General features: G+C 49.6%; 1 protein-coding gene across 9 annotated transcripts in view; it reads right to left on the bottom strand.

Annotated features, from left to right (window-relative positions):
* RBFOX3 (RNA binding fox-1 homolog 3) overlaps nucleotides 1-26,644 on the bottom strand; it is a 408,389-nt gene that overhangs the window by 271,035 nt on the left and 110,710 nt on the right. For all 9 annotated transcript variants that reach the window (XM_075071916.1, XM_075071917.1, XM_075071923.1 and 6 more), the window contains one exon: nucleotides 16,497-16,536. The gene's annotated coding sequence lies outside the window, so the exon portion shown is untranslated. The remainder of the gene's footprint in view (nucleotides 1-16,496; nucleotides 16,537-26,644) is intronic.

The raw sequence follows: 26,644 nt of genomic DNA, 5'->3' as shown, positions 1-26,644 counted from the left end.
GTAACATAAACCATGAGCAAAACACCCACCAAGTAAGTTTTGGCAGTGTCCTTTTCCCCTTAGGGTCTTAAGTCCAATGACCCCAAAGTCCAACAACCCAAACGTCTCTGTCCCCGGTCAGTGCCGCCCCAGAGTTCAAACGTTTATCTGCAGAGTTTTACCCCACCCCCGCAGCCTGGATGGAAAGGGGGCGGGCACACAGGGTGTTAAGGGGCACCTTACATGGGCCAGGGCCGACTGCCCCGCCTATCAGTGTCGTTCTGCTGCAGCCTTCACCACAACCGGCTCCACTCCACCAGCTGCGCCGCTCCTCCAGCCGACCCGTGAGCCGCTCTAGCCATCCCCGCAAACCGCTCCACTCTGCTCTGCTCGCTCGCTGTTCCATGGGCCGCTCCAACCTTCCCACAAACCGCTCAGCTCCGCTGCACTCCGCTCAGCTCACTGTTCCGTGGGCTGCTCCAACCGTGCTACAAACTGCTTCGCTCTGCCAGCCGCTTAGCAATAGATCTTCAGGCTCCTGCACTAGTTAACACAGCACTCAGCTCAGTAGGTTTAGCTCTTTTAGTGATTTCAGCTTGTTGTAGGGGAGCCCCAGTGCTGGTGCATCAGTGGCCCAAAGTGAATTCAGCTCAGCAGCCTCTAGATGGACTCCTAATGGATCAAAATTAGCTCTGCTCTTCAACAGTAGAGAGAGGAGGAGGAGGTGCAATTGGTGTTCCAGGCCCTCAAAAGGTACCCATACCATCAGATTCACATACCAGTCCCCAACCTCCCTCAATTCACTGGGTTTTGAAACCCATGTCCCTTGTCTAGTGAGTGCTACATCATTGATGGTGAGACCCTCTGTCATAAAACAGTTTCATAGCCCTTCATTCACACAATCAGGGTTACATGTTATTCCTCCTGCCCCAACAACAGAGAAATTGGGGGTCCCACATCTGTCAAAGTGACCATTTCGGGCTGCCGTGGACTCGTGCTAGGTGGGGCGGGTGTGCCTATGCAAACAAGATCAGCCCCTGAAATTCTTTCCAACATTCACCTTAATTCACCATCAGATGTCAGGGTAGAGCTCATCCTGACTCTGCTTACATCTGTAATGAGGAGACCCTCAGGACCTCTCAAACACTCTGCCACATAGTGGAGGGTGCTTAGCAATGTCACACACAAAAGTGACTCCTCAGCAATGTGTAGAGAAGTCTCACTGCAGAGATGTCAGGCCAAACAGTGTTTTGGTTTCAAGCGGAATGAATCAAACTAGCTTGTAATGCGCACTTGACTACATCAAATAGTCTTTGTTAGGCTGTACAAAACTGGGAACCACTCTGACTGATAGGCAGTGTCTGCTCAGGAGAGGCCCAACACTGAAATAGCAGGCATCAGAGTTGCAGGGGGAGCCTAGGTCTGGACCAGCAGGGGCTGCTGCACTCTTGGGACTGAGGTGCTTTGCGAGAGTTATGTGCTAGGGGAAAGATGCACAGCATCTGCCTGCACTATGCTTGGCTCTAAACAGCAGGTCTTCATTAACCCAACACCTCTCCCATCTCTGAAGAAAATGCACCACACAGACTTAAGCTCAACTTCAGGAGACACAAAACAATTCAAACCCAACATGCAGAAACCAGAGCCCTGCCAGGAAATGAACCCTTCTCTTCAGGGATATTCACCAGAGTAAGACACAGTCACACAGCTTTTCGTCATCCGCTGTAGAGCTTCTCTCATCACCCCATAGCAAGTAAGAAGGCGCAAACACTGCAGACTCTGGCACCTGGAAGAAGGGACAGCAAGAAACACGAGCACAGGGAAAGAAAGGGCTTTATTCACTGCCACCCTGGCTTCATCCAAATCCTACATGAATAGAAACTCTTCAGCAAGGTGTTAGCTGTCAGGTAACCCCTTGATATTTTTATTAAAAATTGTCCTGAAAATGCTCACTCATTTCCCAGTTGCTGCTAGAATTACCAGACCAAGGTGGAGGAATGGAGTGTCTCCCCTAGAACTATTGACTGGAATAAAGAAGTTTGGGAAATTTCTGATACTAGAAAAATTAACTCATCAAGTCAGTTCTACTGGGGCAGGAGGAATAACATGTAACCCTGATTATGTGAATGAAAGGCTATGAAACTGTTTTATGACAAAAAGATACCTACTTCGAAATCTGGCAGAACTTTTTGGAATTTACTGGAAGAGGAGGGTCATTGCCACCAAACCTCATAGTTTGAGAGCTTTTTTTGAATATTAAGGATGGGAGAAACCCCTTTAACAATATGCAAAATTAAGATATTAAAATAAAGAAAACAGATAGGCGTGGGGTGACCAGACGTCCCGATAAAATCAGGACCGTCCCGATATTTGGGTGGTTGTCCCATGTCCCGACCGATCTTTTGTCAGGACACAATTTGTCCCGATCTTTTTTTTTTTGCTCCGCCAGCAGCACTTGGCTTTTTAAATTTTTTTCCCCCCTCTGCTGGCGGTTATAGTACTGGGAATGCCTGGGAGCCATCAGAGTAGCTGTAGCAGCTGTGGGGGAGAGAAGAGAACCAGGGTTACCAGGTCAGCCAGCCAGGGCTTCTCCAGAGGCTGGAGTCTGGGGCCATGTCTACAATATGAACGCATAAGCAGTACAGGAACACCGATATATCATACCAGCAAAGCCCTCCTAGCATGGACCTAGTTATACTAGCAAAGCCACACTTTGTACTTGTGTAGTAAAACGACCACCCTGAACAAAATAAGCTACCTGGTAAAGCACAGCATTGCTGGTATAGCCGTGTCTACACTAGGGGCTTCTGCTGGCACAGCTCTGAGAGTCAGGACTCACTTCTCCACACCTCAGACTGACATAGCCGTGCCAGCAGAAGTGTGTACTGTAGGCATAGCCTGGGTTATCTGAAACCCCACAGTGAAGCTAGGATGGAAGTGTGCAAGGAGAAGGGGATGAAAAGGGAGGGGGATCAACTTGGTAGCTGCTCACATTTAGTTTGCACTTTCTTTGTCACTCTGGAAGGAAACAAACGACCTGAGAAAGGAATGGAATGCAATGATTCATTACTCCTGATGTGTAATGATGGCTTAATTATTTTTCTAACTGGGAAGAGACGCTTTCTGACAGCAGGTGCAAATTAATTCTCCGCTGTTTTAAGGAGCGATTGGCCCAGGACAAGTGGAAAACTGGAAAACCTAATTAAATCAGGAGCTGAGTGGAATAAATGGAGCAAAGAGTTTGTTTGCACGATGCTGATGGATATTAACGATTCCGGGTGAAGGTACCAGGACTCCCAGCAGGAGACACAGAGCTGGCTCAGTGTGTTCATCTCCAGAGTTGGGCCTTGACAATTGGGCAGAAGGTGTTGCGACAGTAACTAAGTGCAACTACTGTGCATACACAAAGTCAGGATTCTTCCCAGAAGAAGCATCATCCACAGCCCTGCATGTGCTGAAGGAAGAAGGAAGCAATTAACAGGCTGCAAAGCCAGATATGCAAGCTCCAAGAATCTCACTGATGCCCCCAAGTGAGACAAGAAAGAATCATCCAATTATTGGGAGCTGTCTGTAGATTGTCCAGTCCACTGAGCAGTGGAATCCAACAAAAAATCTGCCCCTTCTGTTACCCTCGAAAGAGGGTTTTGCCTAGTTTCAGGACCTCTCTCAGGCTTCTGGATCTCCCGTCCCCATGGTCTCCTTCATAGTACTGACTGTATTTAATTAGGCTCTCTCATTTCAGCTGCAGGTGCAGTATGCAGTTTAAATACAATAGAACAATGTCTATATATCTGCACACACTTTTAAAGAGATTGTCCCAGCACCTACTGTTCAGAACCATAAGACATATCCAACACCTAAGGGTTTTCCGAAGAGGGTAGGGGAGCAGCCTGAGGCTGATTCTGAATCTCCTTAGCTCAATGATCAGAAAAGAGAGCTTATGTTGAACAGTTGCCATAGAAACAGTGGACTGTATCTACACTTTCCTAGAGTGAAATTGGGGTTCAGTTCTTTTGCCTGCCCTGGCAATACGACAAGGCCCCATGCTGATTCCCTTGTCCACCCCATAGGTTCTTCAGTGTCAGATGCACCCATCTCTGGTGCACAGCTGGCTGTGTGCTCCCTTTGGGTCTCACATAGCTCCCTGCCCTCCAGGAGCTCTGCCTGTAGACCATTATTCACAATCAAACAGCTGCGCTCTACATATATGTATATATATATATAAATGATTTCAGTGGAGTCCAGCCAGGGCTGTCCCTAGCTATTCTGGGGCCCTACGCAGCCCCTTCCCAGCAATACTGGTTGGTTGCACAGAGACCTTGCCCGGTTCGAAACCTGTTCAACAGGGACCATTAGCAATCGGGCAGGTCAAAACCAGGCGGACAAATTGTGGGGTCAGCGATGAGGGACTGGTTGGGGGTTACAACAGATCCACTCCTCTCGCCAGAGTGTTTCTGCCCTAACATCCTGAAGCGGCGGATGAGACCATAATGGACGACATGACAGCAAACGTGCAGCTGGCGGGTTTAAAAAGGTCATTCTGCAGTGGCAGGCTTGAGTTGGCACGTACTTGCTCCAGTAACTTGCCAGTGGCAACCTCTCATCTGACATGAGGAGGAGCAATATTGCTCAGAACTGGAGCCACGGGAGTGGAGTTGGATGCAGGGTGCCAGAGATGATGCGCAGGGCAGCACGTAACTGTGTATCCACCAGTTTGGTGTGTGACGATCGGCTCCAAACTGGTCCGCAGTTGCTCCACCATCAAATACAAGGTGGCAAGAGTGGACGTCGCAAAGTTGGAGCATGAGCACTGCATGACGAACTTGACTAGTTGCTAAGAAAATTGTTGCGTGTCTTAACTTTAGCTGCTGTCTTCTTCAGGTGGGCATGGTAACTGCGTGTGCGGTCTAAGGTCGCACTTAGATAACCCGGTTCTATTTCATGCTTCACCTTCTGACCATTCCGATAAACATTCAGTTCTCAGGTTGCGCTGACGTGGTGAAGATGGAACAAACTGGACACTGTTTTTATGATGCTTGGCTGGAGGCGCCAAGTCTTACAGTAGTCAGCTAACTTTACCATGTCCCAGTTTATGGTGGCATCAAGCTCATGAAAGGTCTGCGACTGGATATCGCAACAGATGTTGTCTGCGTAAATAAACTTCTGTGACTCCGTTGTCGGCAAGTCACTGATGTAAAGGTTGAACAGGGTTGGTGAAAGCACAGAGCCCTGGGGTAACCCATTGCTCTGTCATCTCCAAGCACTCGTCTTCTCCCCCATATGGACTCTCAGTGGCCTATCGCGGAGGAACAGTCCACAGATTTCATGAGTCAAATAGAATGTGAAAATCTTTCCACTACAGCTTTCAGAGAAACGTTCAGAGCAGTGGCACTTTACATCCCCTTCCTTTATTTTTAACAAACTTCCAGAAAAAACTTCCCTGGCAGGAAATGCAGAATTTCAAGGAGATCTGTTATCTGTTTCTTTTGGCGGCAGGAAGGGGGGTGATGGTGGGGAGGGTGTTAAAAAAACCCAGACCTATAATGGGAAACTGGCTCCAACTTTCACCAGACAGCAGCTACCCCTGCTCCATAACTACACCATCAGGGGAGAGGCATTGCTCCTAGAGACAGGCGGTAGTTATGTTTCAGCTAATGCCTATGGTCAGGGCCATCCTTAGGATTTATGGTGCCCTAGGCGGGATTATTAAACTGGTGCCTCTGCGCCTGTCTTGCTCTTAGCAACACAAACATAAGCTTACACTATCGGAAAACTTGCAACATGCATGTTATTAAAACCAGTTTAACATAGTTAAGCCACTGTAATGCTGACGGACTAGCACTAAAGTAACAGCACTATGGAAAAAATTCTAATTTGACAGAATGATGCAAATAATATAATTTTTTAATTTGTCAACATTTTATTGGAAATTTCTTTGAATAGGTATTGAAACAAGGATTAGTTTTTAATTAAAAGCAACCTTTCTGGCTTTTTTGGCTGCAAAATCAGTAATAATGTCATCGTATGACAAAGACAAAGTGATGTCTTGTTTGATTGCAAGAATAGCAAGACCAATCAATCTTGCTAGAGCGGAGATAGTTAATGAGCTTTACGTTTTGAGAAAATCCGTCTCCTGAGTACTGTTTAGAGGATATGTCAGCAGAAACGAGTGGCATGTACCATAGGATATATGTCAAAAGTATTGCTGGTATGAGTAAACCGGCACAATGTCCATCTGTCACGAGTCCACCGTGGCGATGCCCGGAACTGCCCCCACTGAAGCCTCAGGATGGGGGAGCCTCCTCTCCCTTGGCAGATTGTTCAGGCGAAGAGCTACAACGTTTCACTTCCTGTGGTCTCTTCCTTGGAGCATTCGGCAAATCCTCTCCCCTCCGTGTGCTTCCCACACGCGAGCCCACCAGGCGGCGGTCCTGGGAAGCCCACAGGTGTCTGCACCCCCACTTTTCAGTCAGAACGGACCTCAGCCAGCAAAACAGAGGTTATTCGATGACACGGGAACAGGTCTAAACGAGAGCTTGTAGATACAGCGAACCAGACCCGCGCGGGTCCTTCTGGGGCATGAGCCAGAGCCCCAGGTCTGCACTCACTCCTTCTCCCAGGTGTAGCGCCAGAGACTAACCTCCTCCAGCCCTCGTCTCTGCTCAGTCCTGTCCCGGGCCAAGGGGTCCTGATCCCTTTGTCTCCATACACTTCAGCTGGCACCTTTGCAAGGAGGGCCCAGGCCAGACTCAGTTGCTCGGAGGCAGATGCCCGGAGTTGTAGGTGGCAGTTAGGGGCACTGGCCCCTTCCTCTGTAGCAATCACACACCCTTATCCCACCACCAAGATACTTAAGAACTGCCTAGGGGACACTGAGGCACCAACACAGTATTCAGAGCAAACATTAGGAACAGTCCCAGTTCGTCACACCATCATCGATTTTGCATGTGGCAACATTGATGACAGTGTCCTCAATTCTTTGTACAGTTCAAGTCCATTTAAATCAAAACGATCGCAGTGCTTCAGGAAGCTCTCTAGGTCAGGGATATCCAACACGGTGCCCGCATACACTCTCAGTGCACTTGCGTACTGGCTGGGCATCCGCCTAAATTCGGCGGCATTGCCTCTGGATGACACCGCGTGCCACCGATAAGCAGCGTCATCCAGAGGCGCCGCCGCTGAAATGCCACCGAGTTTCGGCGCCATTTCTGTGGATGCTCGTCCACCCCCACGGTCCTTTGTCTGGCACCCACCAGACGAAAAAGGTTGGGGACCACTGCTCTAGGTTCTTGCACTTTGTCATTAGTTGCTCTTGTTTACCTATTTAATTGAATTTAGTCCTGCTCAGCCCACCTACCAGCTGAGTGAATGGAACCCCAGGCCGACAGCGGGTTGAGTGGCTCAGCCAGGGTATCAGCCGCTGGCCTGCTCAGCCTGCTGCCAGCCTGGGGTTCCTTGGGGGTCTCCAGGCCAGCAGTGGGTGCTGAGTGGGGCTGGCAGCCGGGACCCCGAGTGGCAATGGGGCAGCAGCCGGAACTCCAGGGCAGTGGTGGGCTGAGCCGCCCAGCCCACCGCTGCATGCCATCAAAAATCAGCTCACGTGCCACCTTTGGCACATGTGCCATAGGTTGCCGACCCCTGCTCTATACATTAGTAAAGAGATGAGCATATTACAGTTGTTGGAGGGCTCTATCTAGCAGTAACAGGCTACAGGAAAGTCAGTCAACATTTTTTGTTTCTCTGATGAAAACTGGTCCACTCCCTTCCCCATACCAAACTTGTCACAAATAATTGTCAACAACTTAATTTTCTGTTTTTGGCTAAGATATTGATTTTTTTAAAAAAAAATATTGAAATTGAATTCAGGATTGTTAGCAAGCATTTTTGGCAAACAAATTTGTTAAATGACCATCTAAATGGCAACACACTACTGCTTTTATGCTTGGCTCACCCTCCAGCCTGCTGGTCCAACAGCTACAGTAGAGGAGGAGATAGGTGGAAAACTGCAGGACCCCAAAATCCACCTCTTGGGGTGCAGAGTGGCAACAGCAGCAGCAAACCCTCAGGTCCGATCACACGCCAATGGGCACCATCGCCAGCCCAACAGACCATGGTGAAGTTAGCACAGCATCTGATATCAGGGACGGGGCACCATGGAGCCACAGCAGCTCATCCTGCCCTGTGCAGCTTCCCCCGGATGAGATGGATCGCTGCCAGCCCGGGGGGGAGAGGCGCTCCCCAGCTAGGGTGACCAGATCCAGATGTCCTGATTTTATAGGGCCAGTCCCGATATTTGGGGCTTTGTCTTATATAGGTACCAATTACCCCCACCTAGGGTGGCCAGACAGCAAATGTGAAAAATCAGGACTGGGGGTGGGGGGAAATAGGAGCCTATATAAGAAAAAGACCCCAAAATCGGGACTGTCTGTATAAAATCGGGACATCTGGTCACCCTACAGGTGAGTTCCTTCCCCCACTCCTTCCCAGAGACCCCAGCAGCCAATCCCCTCCCTCAGACTGTGCTGCATTCATCTCTCTCTAGGACCCAGCAGCCCTGCTCTTACATGCTCCACTGCTGGGTTCCAGCAGAGCAGTGCCCCCAGACCTAGTGGTGCCCTAGGCAGCTGTCTGTTCTGCTATGGCTAAGGACGGCCCTGCCTATGGTGCCACTGGGGTGACACTCTTGTAATTTACATGGCTACAAATGTTGAGCCTGGCTCATTTGGCCACAGGGATTCAACTCTAGGGCAGCTCTCGGGAGCACACTTTTCTCAGTATTTGTGGTCCTGGATTAAGGAAAATCCTGGTTGTCTCTCAGAGGCACAGAGAGAGCACCAGGGGCTTGGGATGCTGAATAAAGTCTCTGCAGCATTCTGCTCAGGCTGGCAAATGCAGTTCTGTGGTGCATACGCAGCTTGGGGGTGCTTGCTGTCTATCACTCTGACAAGCTCTTGCGCTAGCACATCCCTGGCTGACCTGTGGTATTGCTTAGCAGACCTTAAAGCCCGAGAGAATATTCAGCACTCTGCATTCACAGAGAGTTGCATGAAAAAAGTCAGGCAAGGCCACAGCTATTCTTGGCCACACATACCTATTACTGTGGCAATGGGAAAAGGTGACTAGTTACTGGTCAGACAGCTGCTTCCAAGCCCAGAAGATGCAAAACTAAAAATGTGGGGAAATCAGCTGCAGGAGGTTAAATGGGGTCCCCCCACACTTCTGCATGGTCTTTCCTCTACCCAGAAACAGTTCTACCAAATGAGCTAGACATTTATACCTGCCCCCGGCAGACCCAAAAACCGTCTGTAGATATTTAGTCCCACTCTCTTCCCGCTGCTGCTAGCGTGTAATAGCCTGGGCTGCCATCCTAGCAACGGGCACCCACCCAGAGTTCTCCTGCCATGCCCCAGATGCCAACACAGTTACCCTCCCAGACTTCCCTTCCCCAATTTCTGAACTGCACTTGTGTACATGTTCCTCTGCCTCTCACCCCTTCCCTCTCCAATTTGGACGTTGCAGCAATGCTGGGAGAAAGAGCCTGGAAGGCTTCTTGTTTTTCTGTTTCTCCCATCATTAAATCCCCTCTTCATCCCTAGGAGTTTGGAATTATGTACAAGTTAATATGTTTCTAGTTCCAACCAAATACTGCTAATTAACAAACAGTTCCCCTCAATTCCCTTTAATGCCTACACATGTAATGCAATTACCTGCTTCCCAAAGCTATTACAAACCACAGAAAATTAGCTGAGCAGGTGATAAAAAGTATTCTTTTATAGATTCACAAAATAAGCTGATCACAGGACAGTCAGATTTTTGCCCTGCAGTTCACAGGATGCCCTGCTTTCACAAGGGGCCAAGACCCTTCATCTTGCAGCCAATTTACTCTCTTAAAGAGGAGATGGGAAATATCTGGGTTTTATCCTGCTGTGTGGCTTAAACTCAAATTCTGACTCACCTGAAAACTGGGCTCATTGCTCAAGCTCACACATCCTGCGCAGTCAACAAGAAACCAAGCCTATAATTAGAATGAAACCCACTAAAGCAACAAGGCTGAGCCTCAGAGACTAGCGGAACACTGTCCCTGACAGGCAGGGTTCCCAAGTACCTTGGCCATCTGCTATATAAGCAGGACAACTGGTGCTAGCCCATATATACATGGAGACAATGAGAAACCTGCTACATACAAGAAGAATCCAGCTGAACATATGCCAGAGGCATGCAGGGCAGAAATACATGAGGGAACACTAGGGTTGCCAACTTTCTAATTGCACAAAACTGAACACCGTTGCCCCGCCCCAAGGCGCTGTCCCTTCCCATAGGCCCCGCCTCTGCTCCATCCCCCTCCCTCCATCTATCGCTCTCACTCATTTTCACTGGGCTGAGGCAGGGGTGTGGGATGGGGTGCGGGCTCCAGCTGGGGGTGCGGAGTTTGGGGATGAGGGGGTTAGGATTCAGGAGAGGGCTCTGGGCTGGGGCAGGAGGTTGGGGTGTGGGCTCTGGGGAGGGGCTGAGGGTGAGGGGTTTGGGGTGCAGGAGGGGGCTCAGGGCCGGGGCAGGGTGTTGGTGGGAGTGCAGCCTCCAGGAAGGAGTTTGGGTGCGGGAGAGGACTCCTGGTTGGGGCAGGAGGTGGGGGTGCGAGGTCCCGGCGGCGCTTACTGAAGCTCCCAGGAAACGGCTGCCAGGTCCCTTCAATGCAGACCTTAGGTGCATGGACGACCCGGCAAGCTCTGTGCACCGCCCTCATGTCCATGTCCTACAGATCCCATTGGTTGCAGTTCTTGGCTAATGGGAGCTGCGGAGCTGGCACTGGGGCAGGGGGCAACGCGTGGAGCCTCCCTGGCTGCCCATGAGCCTATGGGCCGCAAGGACCTGGTGGCAACTTCCAGGAGCTGCGCAGAGCTAGGGCAGGCAGGGAGCCTGCCTTAGCCCTGGGCACCTGCTGCACCGCCAACTGGACTTTTAACGGCCCGGTCAGCAGTGCTGACTGGAGCTCCCAGGATCCCTTTTCGACGAGGCGTTCTGGTAAAAAACTGGATGCCTGGCAACCCTAGGGCACACAGAAAGGGTTAAATCTGCCCCTCGGTGAAATTCCAGAGAGAAAGAGGGACAAAAGTAAAACAGGAGTAATGAGGCTGGTGCCCAGGGGAGAAAGGCAGCTGCCTAGTGAGCCTGGGTAGCTCAGTTGGTAGAGCAACAGACTTTTAATCTGAGGGTCCAGGTTCAAGTCCCTGGTCCAGTGATAAACTACTCACCAAGATCTTAAACTGTCCTTGTAACAGAATCATTTCATCAATTTCCAAGGCAAGAAGGGATCATTATGAGTATCTGATCTAACCTCTTGCATACCACTGGCCAGGGATCCCCAACCAGGGAACCTAGTGATAGAAGCAGCAATCCAAACAACCTGTGGTGGAGCTACATCATCTCTTTTAGGAAGCCAACCTGTCGTGACCTAAAGCACCCATCGGATGGAGAATCTGCCCTAGGTAAACTGTTCCAATGGTTAATTTCCCTCAGTGCTAAAAATCTGCACCTTAGCTCCCATTTCAGTTTTGGTCTTATTGCAACTTCCAGCCACTGGATCTTGTTAGGCCTTTTCCTGAAGATTAAAGAGTGCTGTGATATCAGGGTCTTCTCTACTCTACACTTTACAAACAAAGTTAACATATGGCTTCTCTCTGCAGTATAGGATTTTAAACAACCAACAGGAATTACCAGTCCAGCCATAGATCTGAGCTTGGGCTTGGGCTTAGGTTTTGTCAATCAACCAACCAGCTTCTCTTCCTCTCCTTAGAAAAACATCTCATTCAACACCCAGGGCACAGCGTATGGGGAAGTTTCCACACAGAGGGAGTGCTGTAAAGCAATGACAGAATGCATCTACCAGTGAGGAGCACAACTGGCAGCAAGGAGGAGGCCTGTAGAAGCATGTAACAAACTTCCCTGCTTCCCAGCACAGGGACCAGGAAGAATCCCCAAGCATTCACAGTTACACAGGGAAAACTCAGTCAGTGCCCAGCAAAGCATGATTCTTGACCTAGCCGCCTTTTTTAAAAACACTCATGGACATCTTTCTTGTATGGGAATAAAATACACAGAAGATGCCAGGGACACTGCCCACATTACTATGTGCAATCCAGATGTTGACAGCTATTCTCTAGCAACTCACAACAGGCAGCCTCACTCTACCCAGCCTGAGATGCTAGGCCCCGAAGTCCAGCTGTAAATGTTCTTCAGGGAATTTTAGCAGCTACCCAGCTCCTCTCTCATAGGTGCAAATACCTGCTACTCCAGCTGTGCAACCAAGGCATCTGCATTTGATGCTCTTGGCAAATGAATCCAACTGACATTTGCTTTGCAAATGGAAGGTGAAAGGGTGTAACATAAACAGGTTCACAGTGTCTCATGAGGTTCACATGCCAGCCACTGGGGCCCTAGGTTCAAATCCTGAAGATGGTGATAAATTTGCAAGTCTTAGGCTAGCCCTTAGAAAATGATATTTCTCCACTTCACACAAGCACAATGTCACTGGCAGAGTTGTGTCAGTCCAGAACAGGAAGATGCCAAAGGGTGTCAGAAGTCAGGACCAAGATACCCTGCCAGAGCTATCTTGGGGCAGACTGCATAGCAGACACCTGGCTTGAGGCAGTGCTTTTAGTCACTCTGTTTCATGAGCACCAGCCATCATTTCAGCAACCCAATCCAATGGGCATCATTCCCAAGAGTTCAGAGCACCCTCTGGTGACAAAGAGGAACCCTTCTGGTAAATGTAAATCGGGAACAGCCTCTCAGAGCAGGGCAAATCACTGTAAACAAAGTCTCTGTTGCTGTGGAAATCATTAAAAATAGATTCCCCACACTCCCCCCTTTGTGCTGCATTTTATACAGCTGGGTTCCTTCATTCCATATTGTTATTACTTTTTAATTATGAATAATTTCCTCCCTTCTATAGGAAGATGGATTAAAACTCAGGACTTTCCAAACGAAGCCCCTTTAGGATATATTTCAATATGCCAATGAAGGCAAGCCCCCATTCTGTATTGTTTATGCCACAGGGTAAAATCTCTCTGCAAGGAACCCTTCTCATTCCATGCTTCCTCTTAGCTTCCCTCTTCTCCACTGCCTGCTCCTCAACAAAGTTTGCTCAAGAACAAAATCAAACAGAGGCACAGGAACTATGACACAGGTGAAACTCCCTTCTGCAAAGAGATCAGCACAAGGCCCATGCACCACATAAGTCCCTCTTCAACCCTGTGGAGTTTGTGCATGATTGATTTATTGTCACTCTTGCCTGCCCTCTTCCTCTCCACCCCCGTTTGTCTGTTATGACCCCAATGGGAATGGTGCTGCTATCCTCCTGTCTTACGGAGGAGCAACAAAATCCTATTTTAATGGTTCTGTCCTGGAGCTTTCTTCTGAGGATTGGGATTCTCAGCCTTAACCCTACAAACCAGAGTGAGTGTTTGCAGCAATCCTTCACTTTCCTATCACACCCCTTTCTACGCAGAACTCAGGCTAGCCCAGAGACCTGTTCCAAAGCCTGCAGGAAACACTGAACTAATCATTGTTTGCACTCAGCAAGCCTCAGTACAGGAAATTCTCCCAATCAGGAACGATGCCAAAGGATTGGAGCACACTGAACTGCTGTTGCCCAGCATCAGCACAGCCAGGAATTCAGGAAGCGACTTGTACACATCCCCCAGTGCAGCAAGCCTGCTAGCAAATGGAAATGCAAGGCTCCATGCAAGGGTGAAGGAAGAGTGAGATCATGAAGCCTACTCTGTTACTCCGTGGAAAATTATTTACCAGGCTTTTATTTTCAATTTAAGTGAATTTCATGCTGACAAAGCGTGCTAGATGGACAAACACTGGTAACCAACACTCTTTATCCCCAGGACAGAGCAAAGGCCACAGCAGGGCAAGCTTCCTATATGCTGCCCTACCAATGTGCTTCCCCTTTGCCCACCTGTAGGGGTAAGTGGAGAGTTCAGTCTCCAGAGTCCATTCAGTCCCTAAGCTATGCTGAATCTGCAGGTGGGTTGTGCAAGGTGGCATTGGATTGAGAGTATGAAGAGATCTCGCACAGGATCACTAAACAGTTGTCTGCATGAGCAGAATGACAGAACAAGTTACGAAGCTAAAGAGATGCACAAATCTCAAAGCCCTCTACAAGCCAGAGCTCCAGCTTTAGAGAAGGGAGGGAGTGCTCTGGTGCCTTCCAGAGCAGGAGGTGCAAATGAGGCTGTGTGTACCACTGGCGGGACGTGAGCTTGACGAGCCAATCCTTCACTTCATAATTTGCTTAAGAAGGTGGTACATGAACTAAACGTTTGGGAGCCACTGTTGTAAAGCAAGATTCTCTCAAGAGTCAGGGGCATGATTTCACTACCTCCTGTTGTCTCTCTCAGGTCAAGTAATGCACTAACTCATGATACCCACCTCCTTTCCTGGACAAATCCCCATGCATCCCAACAGAAAGATGGAACCCCTCTACTTTCACTAACGGCAGTTCAGAGGTCAGTTTCCTCTGTCATGGGCTGACTCTTAACTTTGGCCCCAAGAACAAATCTTGTAGAAATATTATTCAGAGCTGATAAAGCCCAAAGGGACCATAGTCTGAGCTCTTGGGGAACACAAGCCAGAGAACCTCCCCAATGATCTCTGCATCAGGCCCAGAATTCCTGTTTGAGCCACAGTGTATCATTTGGACAGATATCAGTGTTGATATATAGGCTTCAAGTGTTGGAGAATTCACCGTGTCCCTAGGTAATTTGTTCCAATGGCTATAATTACCCTCACTAGTATAAACATTCACCGTATTTGTTGTCTGAATTTGAATACCTGCAGTTTCCACCCATTGGATCTCATTAAGCCTTCTTCCACTAAATTAAAGAACCATCTACTATTAGAAATCTCTTCCCCATGTAGTTATACTTTTAAACCATCATCAGGTCACTTCTTAGCCTTCTCTTGGATAAACTAAACTCCCAATGAGGCAGGTTTTTCAGACCTCAAATAATGTTTGTAGCTCTTTTCTGACCCCTTTCTGATTTGTCAGCATCCTTTTTGAAGTGTGGACACAGCATCCAGTAATGGTCTCACTAATGCCATATACAGAAGTCATGCAACTTCTCTACTCTTTCTTGCACATTCTTATCATGGACGTTAATCGTATTCATCCTGAGAACTCAATGGGCTGCCAGGGGAAGCATTTTAACAGCCAAGGACACCAAGTCAAAACCTACTGGCCTGAGTGGATATGAAAAAGGAGCCCACTCTGGGCTCTGGATATTTCCACTACATGCATCTGACGAAGTGGGTATTCACCCACGAAAGCTCATGCTCCAAAACGTCTGTTAGTCCATAAGGTGCCACAGGACTCTTTGCTGCACTCTGGGCATGTGTCCGGGACTTAGTCACCAAGGCTGAAGAGATGTCGTTCTCTTGGTGGATGGAGGCTCTGAATCCTTTATGCTTAAAATATTGGCTATTAAAATATTTCAACAGTAGCTACAGCAAAGCCAGACACATGATTTGATCTTAGCATCCAGGCCCAAGGAGTTAGGAGTGGGAGTCAGAGGCACCAGTAGGGAGCCTCCTTGCCCCAATTGCTCTGGCAGTGTCAGTTTCCTAGAGGCAAGCTCCCAAAACACCACACCTTGCTGATGACTGGATGGGGAGCAAGGGAGCAGAAGTCCTCCATCCCCTCAAACTGATGCAGTTGTGGCATCAGCAGGACTTCCTCTCTCCTCAGCTTGCTCAAATAACATATCAGCCATTGTTGCTGTGAGCAGATACGAGGAGAAGCAACTTGTCCAAATAAAGTAGAAATAAAAGGGTAATACCCCCAAACTACTGCAAAGTATGTTGGGAATTCATCTATACAGGAGTTTGGCAGCCAAACAACAACAGAGACCGAGGGTTTGTCAGGGCTTTTTAATACAGAAAGAATCTCTGGTGTGTTTCAGCTTTTCAGAATCATCAAACAGCCGGGCAGGAGGTGTGTGGGGGGAATCCCCCCTGGAGATACCTCTCACTAACACTGCCTGAGAGCACCTGTGTGGCACTTGCACTGCTGTGTAACTGAAGAGTTCACCAGAGACAAAATATGCAGCCTCTGCCTCCCCAGCTCAGCCCTTAAAGGCACCCAGCTAAATTCCCTCTGGTCTATAACAAGGCTGCATGCTCATAGGACCCCCGCTGCTCCTGGACTGCAAACCAGGCATTCGCTAAAGAACAATGTAAGGCTATGTGCTCTTGGTGATGCTGCTGGCATGCAGGCCACACTTTGTTCTCTTTCACACCCACAGACATTGAAGGCAAGCAATTTAATACAAGCCCCACCATACTAGCACAGACTCCAGTTCCATCTGATAATTCTCTTGCAAACCAAGTGAACGCAGAGAGAGTTTTTGTTAACGTCCTCATGGAATTAAATCATCCAAGAACAGACTCTGGCCTTGGGACGAGGGGTAAGACAGAAATGCAAAAGGCAGCAGGCCAGCGGCAATACTTACAGTTTGTTTGGATCCAGACAGCAAATCCACTCCGATCAGCCTGCCATTGGAAAAAGAGAGAGGGGAAAGGTTTGTGCTGGGAATGCTGCGAGGCACTGACATCCCACAAGTCCTCCCTTACCTCCAAAGAAGAGGGGGAAAGCAAGCAGCATCCCTCAGTTGTGGGTGTGCCTGGCAAGGAAAGGCGGGGAAGGACAGAAACAACTTTCTATACTATCAATCAGAGGAGGGCCACAGCCCAGATAACACTGCAGCCTTATTTAATTCACAGAAATGATATTCACATTCTGCTAGACAAATAGATTGTACAAGCCCTCCATTAAATGTGGCCAATTATGGTCGCCTGTGTCGGCGGACAGCCCTGCCCAGGTTCAGGAGGAAGAAGCACATCCCAATTCCACTAATTCTGTAAATTAGCAGGGCAGCAGACTAATTATCAGTGATTTCATTTCCCCCCCCCCCCCCCCCCCCCTCTTTCTGTGGGCTACTGCATTCTCACACTCTCCCCCACTCGAGTGAGTGTGTGAGTGAGTGAGTGTTGAGGCATATGCTCCTGTGGGCTACTGCATTCTCACACTCTCCCCCACGAGAGAGAGAGAGAGAGAGTGTGTGTGTTGAGGCATATGCTCATGTGGGCTACTGCATTCTCACACTCCCCCCCCGCCCAGTGTGTGTGTGTGTGTGTCTGTCTGTCTGTCTGTCTTCAGGCATATGCTCCTGTTAATGGGGGCTTCTGTCACTTCATCTGCTGGTGGAGATTATTTTATCTTGGGAACTCTCTTCTCCGTATCAGACCAGAGACTTTCGACTCTCAATCATCAACGGGGGGAACAATCTGTTGTAGGAAAACGAAAAATGAAAACGTCAACTTTTTGGTGGCAACTGTTGCACTCAGCAGTGTCTGTGATGAAGACTCTGGCAGTGATGAACAAGGGGGGAGGGACCCTGGCAGGACCCGGCCTGGCTTGACAACTCAGGAAGCAGGATGGCTCCATGCACACATGCTCAAGGGCAGAGGGGAGGCTGCAGTCATTTATTAAATCATGTGCACGAAGCAGAGACAATGCAGGACTGAGACCCACAAAGGGATGAGAGGGAGCAATGCCTTTGGCGAGTATTAAATCTGCGTGGAGAAGGATGGAGAGTCGTTGTGTGAATCCATCGTTAACAGGAGGTGCCATATACGCTTCTGTCTAGTGTGGGGCAAAGGAAGCCCTTGGAGCAAGCTGTGGGGGACACAGTCTTCTTCCTGTACTGGGCAGAGGGAAGCATTATGGGGACAGACCCGAGTACCATGTACATGGCGCTTGACATCTCCAAACACAATACAAACACTAACTACTCTTCATTCTCCCCAGGAAGGTTTTACCCTCATTTTATAAAAGGGGAAACTGAGGCACAAAACAGGGGTGTGACTTGCACCAAAGGGCAAACAATGAGCTGGAAAAAGAACCCAAGAGAGTCCTGGCCCCTAGCCCAGGGCTTAGCGCACCAGACCTGGCCGTCTTTCTTCAGTTATGCCCCTCTTGAGTACACAGCAGCTTTCACATTGTACAGCAGTGGGATTTCAAAGCCAAATGTCACAAGCCCTCCTTGAGGAGGAGGAGGAGCCAGAGAACTCCTTCACCTTGTCCCTTGGTGGGCAGGGAGGAGAGGGACACCCTATGGCCCATCCCTGGGCCTCAGACACTCTCACTTCCCATCCACCTGACACTTCTGCAAATTGAGATTCAGTTGAGCTGTACAGAATTACTGCTCCCTGCTTCATCGTGCAGCACCACAATAATGATAAATAAGAGAAACAGAATGAAATCACCACATTTTTCAAAATGATCTGTGAAAGTAAAACCATGTAATCTAGTTTCATTAGGCCCTGTTGTCCCAGAGATGACTATGTTGTCAAATATCAGGTAGAGAGATCTCTTACCAGCTTTCTATCAGTCTCCCTAGGATGGGAGAGGGAGATTGGCTGGACAGATTCAATTTCAGCCAACCTCCACGCTTGCAATGTATCCATCACCGACCTGAAAGCCTTCAGGGGGCCTAGCGAGTGATATATGGGCCCAGCACTGTCCACAATGATTTATTAAAATATTACCCAGATGAAGTTAGAAAAGATGCAGAATGGGGTTGCTGACTTCCAGCCCAAAACAGCAGGCAGGAGCACAGAGCTGCTGCAGCGGCAGCACCAGAAAGAGGGAAGCAGAGAGGCTGCTTTCTATACCCTATGTGCACTCTGGCCTGGGGACCCCCTGGCACCCCAAGGTGAAGACAGGAAATCAGGTAGCTCCTCACAGGACTAGGGTGAGGGCTCCAAGGCGGGTGCAGCTCTGGAGAAGAGAACAAGCTGTCAGGGCTGGGCTTCTGCCCTCATACAGGGAGTATTAGGCCAAACTTGAACAGCAGTGAGCCCCAGCTATTCCCATCTCAGGGCTACTCGCTGGCCTAATAGGAAAAATGTCCAGTTCCTAGGGTTGCATGCAACATTGCTGTAGCCGTATGGGTCCCAGGATATTAGAGAGACAAGGTGAGGGAGGTCACATCTTTTACTGGACCCACTCCAGTTGGTGAGAGAGACCACTTTTGAGCTGACACAGAACTCTGCCTCAGGTCTGGGAAATGTACTTAGACTGTCACAGCTAAACACAAGATGAACAAACAGTTTAACATAAGTAGTGAGCGCATATTCCAAAAGCCCAAGCAAAGTGAAGTGACCCGTTACCACCACTGTAGTCACAGGGCTAAAAGAGGCTAGTGGGTGATAGATTGTTATTGTCCAAGTGGACAGATGTTCGTAGGGTGACCAGATGTCCTTATTTTATCAAGACAGTCCCAATATTTGAGGCTTTTTCTTATATAGATGCCTATTACCCTCCACCCCGTCCCGATTTTACACACTCACTATCCGGCCACCCTAGATGTTCGCAATGCAAACCCACCATTGCCATCAGCTCTAACTGCCCTCCTCCCCTCCCCTGCTGGCAATCTGAGCAGAGGTGCCAAGAACTGGGAGCCTGAAGACTGCTCCCTCCAGGGCAGGCCTGAAGCACACTGTCAGGGAGCGCTGCTGGTGAAACTTTGTGCCTGTTCTGGGGATAACTAGAGGACTCCAGTTTCCTGGGCTGGCCCGCTCCAGCCCCTTTCACCAGCACTGCAATGCACATAGAAATAGCTTATTTAAATAGCTTATTTACACTTACAGTGCTGCAGCAGCGCAGTTGCACCACTGTAGCACTTCAGTGAAGACACACTATGCCTTTTGGGATAGAGCTCTCCCATCGGCAGGGCGGTAAGGTCAGTCTGTGTTGCTCAGAAGTGTGGATTTTTCACACCCCTAAGCAATGTGATTACACTGATATAGGTCTGTAGTGTAGATCAGGCCTATGTCTACACTGCAACATAAACCTGTGCCTGAGCCCGGGCTCGAGCCTACCCCCTCTTCCGCCTACACTTCAACTGCGTTAACCCAGCGCTCGGACCTAGGGCCCCAGGACCCTGCAGGGCTGGGGTGGGGGGGTCTGAGCTTGAGTTAAGCTGGGAGCCAGGGTTCACGTCTTATTGCTTTGAAGTGTAGATGCAACCCTGCTTGACTTGGGTCTCGGCAGGACCGGCGCCAGGATTTCTGGTGCCCTAGGTGCTGGGCCATTTCGCCACACCGCGCGCGGGTCTCACAGCTTCGGTGGAGCTGCTGCAGGCATTTCTGAGAAGGGTCCGCTGGTCCGCGGCTGCGGTGGAGCTGCTGCAGGCATGCCTCCGGCAGGTCCACCCGCACCGCGAGACCAGCAGACCCTCCACAGGCACGACTGCGGCAGCTCCACCGAAGCCACCTGCCGTCCCCCCCCATAATGCTGGTGCCCTAGGTGACTGCCTAAGTCGCCTCTCGGGAGTCAGCTGGAAGTATCCCACAATTCCATGGGACAACTTCCTTAGTCCTCTCCATCCCAACAATCTGCAGTCCACTCTATTGAAAACAGAAGTGACTCCCACTTTGCAAATGGCAGCAGCTCAGGTCTGCACTAACCCATCTGTTCTGATCACCAGTCTGCAAGTACACAGTCAGAGAGCCTCCTGCGCACTGCAGTGGGGACACCAGAGCCCTAGGTTCAAGCACAAGTCTGAAATGATTAACCTAGAATTAAAATACAGTGTAGATGCTCAAGCACAGGGCTCCCTGACATGGGTTAACTCACTCGAGTCCCACTAACCCTGGGCTTAGATATATCCTCAAAGCCCAGGCAGGTCCTAGCTGAGGATTCCCAGGCTATCTCATTCAGCCCCACAGAGCCTAGGTAGGGCAGCACAGCTGATATTGACATCACACCCCCCCATGGGAGAGCCGTAAAAGCCAGGACTCTCAGGGACAGATTCACAGGCATTCCCTTGCCCTGCAGGCTTGCCGGCCTCTCCAGCTATGTGGGAATTTACCAATAAGATGCATAAGAGTGACTGACTGGTGACAGTTTAAAATACATAGGAAGAAGGCAGCAGAGAAGGGAAGGGGAGCAGAGTCCCCTTAAGCGTTGGCCGCCGCAGCCCTGCATATGAGATTTGACATGATGGTTACAATTAGAAACTATCATTTACTGACCCTGGAAAGCACACACCTTGAACTCACACAACCTAACAAATCTTGGAAAACTTTACAGCCTCTGGTATTGCTCCACATCACAAAGCCCAGAGTGCATTATATTCTTTGGACGAAATGGATGAGTCACACGCAGATGGCATGGATTGCAACTCAGCAAAGCCACGAGCACAAGGCAGGGTGAGAGGGCTCACATATCTGCATTCCAGATCCCAGTCTGTTGCAGATTTGCCAGTTTGCCTGGCCCTTGCATGGGTGACGGGAGGGGAAGGGCTCAAGGAGCCTTCTCCAACCCCACTTCATGCGCTCTCTGCACTCAGCGGCCTGCTCCCTCGCTGCATCCCTAAAGGAACTGGACCATGCCTACACCTACCAGAATGCAAGATCAAGTATCAGAGGGGTAGCCGTGTTAGTCTGTATCCACAAAAACAACAAGGAGGTAGGGGTTTTTATCCACAAAAGCTTATGCCCAAATAAATCTGTTAGTCTTTAAGGTGCCATCAGACTCCTCACTGCAAGATCAAGGTGCTCCAACCAACAGGCTATTGCAACACTTTTTAGCTAGTGTAGCCAGGCCCTAAAAGGCTTCTGCTGCTGTGCTGGGCTCTGCACTTTGCTGCTCCACCTAAGTTCCTGCATTACCTAGGTACGTCTGCACACAGAACAGAGACCTGCAGCAGTGAGTCTCAGAGTCCAGATCTACAGACTCAGGCTATGGTGCTAAAAATAGCTGTGTAAATATTTGTGCTCAAGCTGGAGCCCAGGTGCTAAACCCTACCAGCCTGAGCCTGAATATCTGGCCAGCTATTTTTAAGCACGGTAGCATGAGCCCCATGAACGGGTGTGTAGACCCAGGCTCCAACTGCTGCAGGTTTCTGCTTGCTGTGCAGATGTACCTCTAGATATCACAGTGTCCACAGCAGCTTTTCATGAGGAGTTAGAGCTCCTTCCAGCACTCAATTGACGTGAGCCAGAGCAAGGAATGGATCAATGCTTTCTGGAGGAATAGTATCCCTGAGGCCTCTGCTACACTCAGGGCTTACATTCTTAAATTATTTCCTGCCCTCGCCCCCAACATGCTATAAAAACTCTAGGGCCCATTGTGGGGGTTGGGGGTTCGGGGCTTCAGCCACTGGGCAGCTTGGGGCTTCTGCCCTGTAGTGGCATGGCAGGGCTCCACGCTTCAGTCCGGCGGGGGGGGCAGCACTGGGGCTCATGGCTTAAGCCCAGTGGGGGAGGCAGCACCAAGGCTCTGAGCTTTAGCCTGGCAGGGGGTTGACACCAGGGCATGGGGCTTCAGCCCTGCAATTTACACCCTGGCTACACTACAAGGGCGCCTAGGCTAGGACCCAGGGCTCAGGAACTATTTCAGCCTGTGGCATGCAGAGAGAGAATGGGAGTGAAACAATTTCTGAAAACTTCTCTGGAGACTAAGTCGTGACTTGCAGGAGGCAATCCTGGCACTAACAAGGGAGCTCTTACAGCATGTACCCCACCAGGTAAGCCTGACCTGGCTCCCCACAGGCTGCCCAGGAACCCGAAAAGCACTGCCAAGCCAGGCGAGTCACACAGACAAATGCCCTGCACATACAGGTATTGCATAATAGAGGTACAACAGACAAACAGGTATGCTGCATACCCTGGTATGGCTTGGCTATTTAGGTACTTATGGCCCTCCTCACCACAACATCCACAGGCCTCCCTGGACAATATATGACCCCATCCACAGAGCCATGTAAGGCATATACAGGGCTCTCCAAAACGGGTATTGTTCAGGAATGCTACATGCTCCAGTACAGTAGAGCTCCACTCCCTGTTCTGGTACACTGCACAGACAAGCATGCTGCATACTGAGGTCTGCCAGGGACTTGTGCTTTCCCAAAGGGCCCACCCTCTCGGGGAACACCTAGCCATCTGTTTCACCCTGGATTCAGTATGTGAAACCCTTCTCAGTGCTCTGCCCAATCAGCTCCTCCAGGCCAGCACCCAGCTTGCTGCCTTCCCTTCCTCTCTCATGCAAGAGCAGCATGTCATTGTGACCTGTGGGCTTGGAAGACTCCAATATGTTTGTGTGACAGGCAGCTGTCCTTCTAAATACTTTTAAAGCAGAGGTTCCATGTGAGTGACTCTCTCTCCTCACTCTTCCAGAAATACAAAGAGCCCATTACATTAATAATGTTCGGTAGGAAAGACAGCTGAGGGACAGGAAAGCCTCAGGCTCCCGTGAGCAGCAGCTGCCAATCAGCGTCACCCTTAATTGTGGATGCTCACCCAGGCCCACAGGCCCAAGGATGACTGGGAAGGCTGCTCCTTCGTGCACTGTATTCAAGTGAGCAAAGCCATGCCAGCGCTCTATCTGATCATCATTTCCTTCTCCCTCCCTCCACCAGGTAGAGCTTTTGTCTCTGACCTTCCAGTGCCTCTATAAACTACCAAAGGGACACAGCCCTCAGCAAAGGAGGCTGTCAGAGCAAGTCTGATTGGTTGGGTAGGAAGTCCCAGGCTGAAGGCACCTGCAAGCCCTAGCCAGGCTGTTGGCACTGCCTTAGAACAATGCGCTCTCACAGCTATCGGACACGCAAAGATTTGCCTGGGAGGGAAGCAGAGCTTTAGCTGACAACAGCTGCAATGTCTTTTGCTCAGCTTTGGTCCTGCTACTGGGAGGCATGGGCCAGGACTTTGAATGCTTGGGACAGCTGATCAGCTCTCACCCCACTTCACACAGGAATAGAGCTAGCTGAGAGTATGTGTCGGTCTAGGCACTCAGCTTACCCCAGAGAGCGAAGCAGAGCATGGCAGGGGGGCGGGGGTGGGAGGGAGTCAGTTATGGCAAAGGCAGTGGGAGCTTTGATTTATTTATTAAAGGCAAAAATCAGATGTCCCAAGAGAGAAAGAGAGGAGACTCAGAATTACCTGAGCAAAACAATGGTGCCATGTGCTTTGAATTGGCAACTGGTCCAAGACTAGGAAGTAGGGGCCACCAGTGCACAGCCCCGAGAGAGAATGGACCATGTGTCATTCTGGCATCATCCTCTTAGCAGCTGGAGAATCGTTGTTTCCCCTTATTTAAAGGGCACTGGGGTTTGAACAAGGCAAGAATTTATTTACATAACCCAAATTCACTGTATTTTGTACCTGATCAAAATAGGACTCTCCCTGCTTGGGGGCCAGAATCCTCAGTGAGGTCAAAGCAAGCAAAAGGACCCAGCTTTATCTTAATGACTGCACCCTTTATAAAGCCCCACCAGGCTGAACTTCCTCCACATGCTACCCAGCTGTAGTACCTGCTGCTTCTGAGACATGCAGCAGAGCTTTTCCCAAAAGTTGTTCACAACAATATCACAGTCTCTTTACACAGTACCACGGGGGAGCTGGTGCTTTATACACATGCAGGAACATAACATCTCTGCCCCAAAGAGATTACAATGTGGACTAGCCAGACGCAGTAGGGCAAGCTGACCATGCCAGAGGAGAGATTGGCATTTGAAGGCCAAGTGGCAGGTGGGGGCATCATACAAAGGGGTTTAAAGAAGTAAGGCTGGGCACTTTAAATTCAACACAAGGCCCTACGTGCTTAGGTTGGACTTGAGTGGTGCCTAGGACTTGTTCTGGCACTCTACTGGGGTGACATGCCCCTGTGCAAACATAAGGAGGGAGGAGGATGGGCTGGGGGTGACACATACTTCCAAGTAGGTGGAGGCAGAACCCAGCTTTGTGCTTGTCCCTAGCACTTTGTCTGTTCTGGGCCAGGCCTAACCTTCCATGTCCCTGCACCATCCTCCCTACCCTGCTGCCTTTCCATTATTTTAATATTACTGTTCACGTTTTCCCTCTATCAAAGCCAGGGCTGCCAAGGTTGAAATTTTGCCTGATGAAGTGTCCCAGTGGCTGTGAAGCGGGAGCTGGGCATGATAGATGGCAGGAATAAAGCTGAGAGAAGGAGGAGACAGGCAATCGGCAGGGCCTGTCTGTAAATCTTGGTTCTGATGGGGCTGCAGATGAGCTGGCTAGTTTACGGGTGGGAGGAAAGCAGCAGAGAGGATAGGCTGATAATGAGAATGGTGCCTGGTTTCTGATCCTGCCCCACAGCCAGTGCAGGAGCCTGGCTGTCAGAGAGGGAGTGGAAGCATGCGAATGCACCACTGATTTTTAATGAAAGCAGGTAACAGACTGAACGTCTAACACACTAGGTTTCTCCTCCCTTTTTTCCTGGGTTCGCCCCTTTGTCCCCAAACTGCTCTGTCCTCTCCCATTGGCATAGAGTGGGAGTGACTGTACAGCAGCTCAGCTGCACTGGTATAGCTGTGTCTGGAACAGACATGGCCTAAGACTGGCTATTCACTCTCCCCCATATATACAGCAGAACTACGCTTCCTATGTGTCTCCACACAGACATGCAGACTGGACCTGCTGCTCTACTCCTGGATGGTGGGACTCTTCCCTCTGTGCATGCCCCCGGATAATGGGAATATAATTGCCTTCCCATGCACATATGTGCATGCACACCGTCCAACAACTCTGTCCCCATTCACACTCTCCCTCGTGGTAGAAAGCTCACAATACAAGCAGGGGGAGATGCTCTGCCTCTGAAATAAGCAACTCCTCTTGGACAGCCTAGCGTTGTCTTATATCTTCAGGAATTTAGATCTACATGGGAACCACTCTTTTCCTTTGCATCGGACAGCCACACATTCTTGCACAGAGCACTCACCTTACACACAAAACAAACTACTCAAAGATGGGGCTAGAACATGTCTCTCTCTTGCAGGCAGAGCGCATCCTCAAGCCCTGACAGAACAGAACCACTGCCCAGAGTAGTCTGCACAAACTGCTCACTCCTGGAAGTGCTGGTGAAATGCCAGCCACGTGGCTCTCGGCGTTAACCCAGCCTGCATTCGCACTGGCAGGGGACGTGGTCTAGTCCTTACAACAAAGGAATGGCAGTTAGGACTCTTGGGCCCATATTTCTGAAGGTATTTAGACGTTGCTGTGCTCAGCGTTGCAACAACTAACTGATTTTGGAGCCTAAATCTCATTTTCAAAAGGGATTTAAGCACTTAGGAGCCATAATGCTATTGACTGTTGATGGGATTTAGGCTACATACCTAAATCCCTTTTGAAAATGAGATTTGGGCCCCTAAATCAGTTAGGCATTGCAATGCCAAACTCAGCAACTGTTAAGTACTTTTTAAAACTGGGCCTTGGTTTCTACTCCCAGCTCAGTCACTAACTCAATCTGTGCCTCTATAAATGGAGCAACGTTCCCTACCTCAGAGAGAAGCTGGCATGGCGTAATTCACAGCTGTTACAATGCTTTGAGATCTTACTCACTATAGTATCTAAGCACTGGCCTGGAACGGAAGGGGCTCTAGAAGGGAAAATTGTCATGACTGTTTATACCAGAATGGAGAGGGGTAACTAGTGGTGTTCCCCAAGGGTCAGTCCTAGGACCAATCCTATTCAATGTATTCATAAATGATCTGGAGAAAGGGGTAAACAGTGAGGTGGCAAAGTTTGCAGATGATACTAAACTACTCAAGATAGTTAAGACCAAAGCAGATTG

Source organism: Chelonoidis abingdonii, chromosome 13 (assembly GCF_003597395.2).
Source record: "Chelonoidis abingdonii isolate Lonesome George chromosome 13, CheloAbing_2.0, whole genome shotgun sequence".
In the NCBI taxonomy this organism is placed as follows: Eukaryota; Metazoa; Chordata; order Testudines; family Testudinidae; genus Chelonoidis; species Chelonoidis abingdonii.
This window is presented reverse-complemented; position numbering and strand designations above follow the sequence as displayed.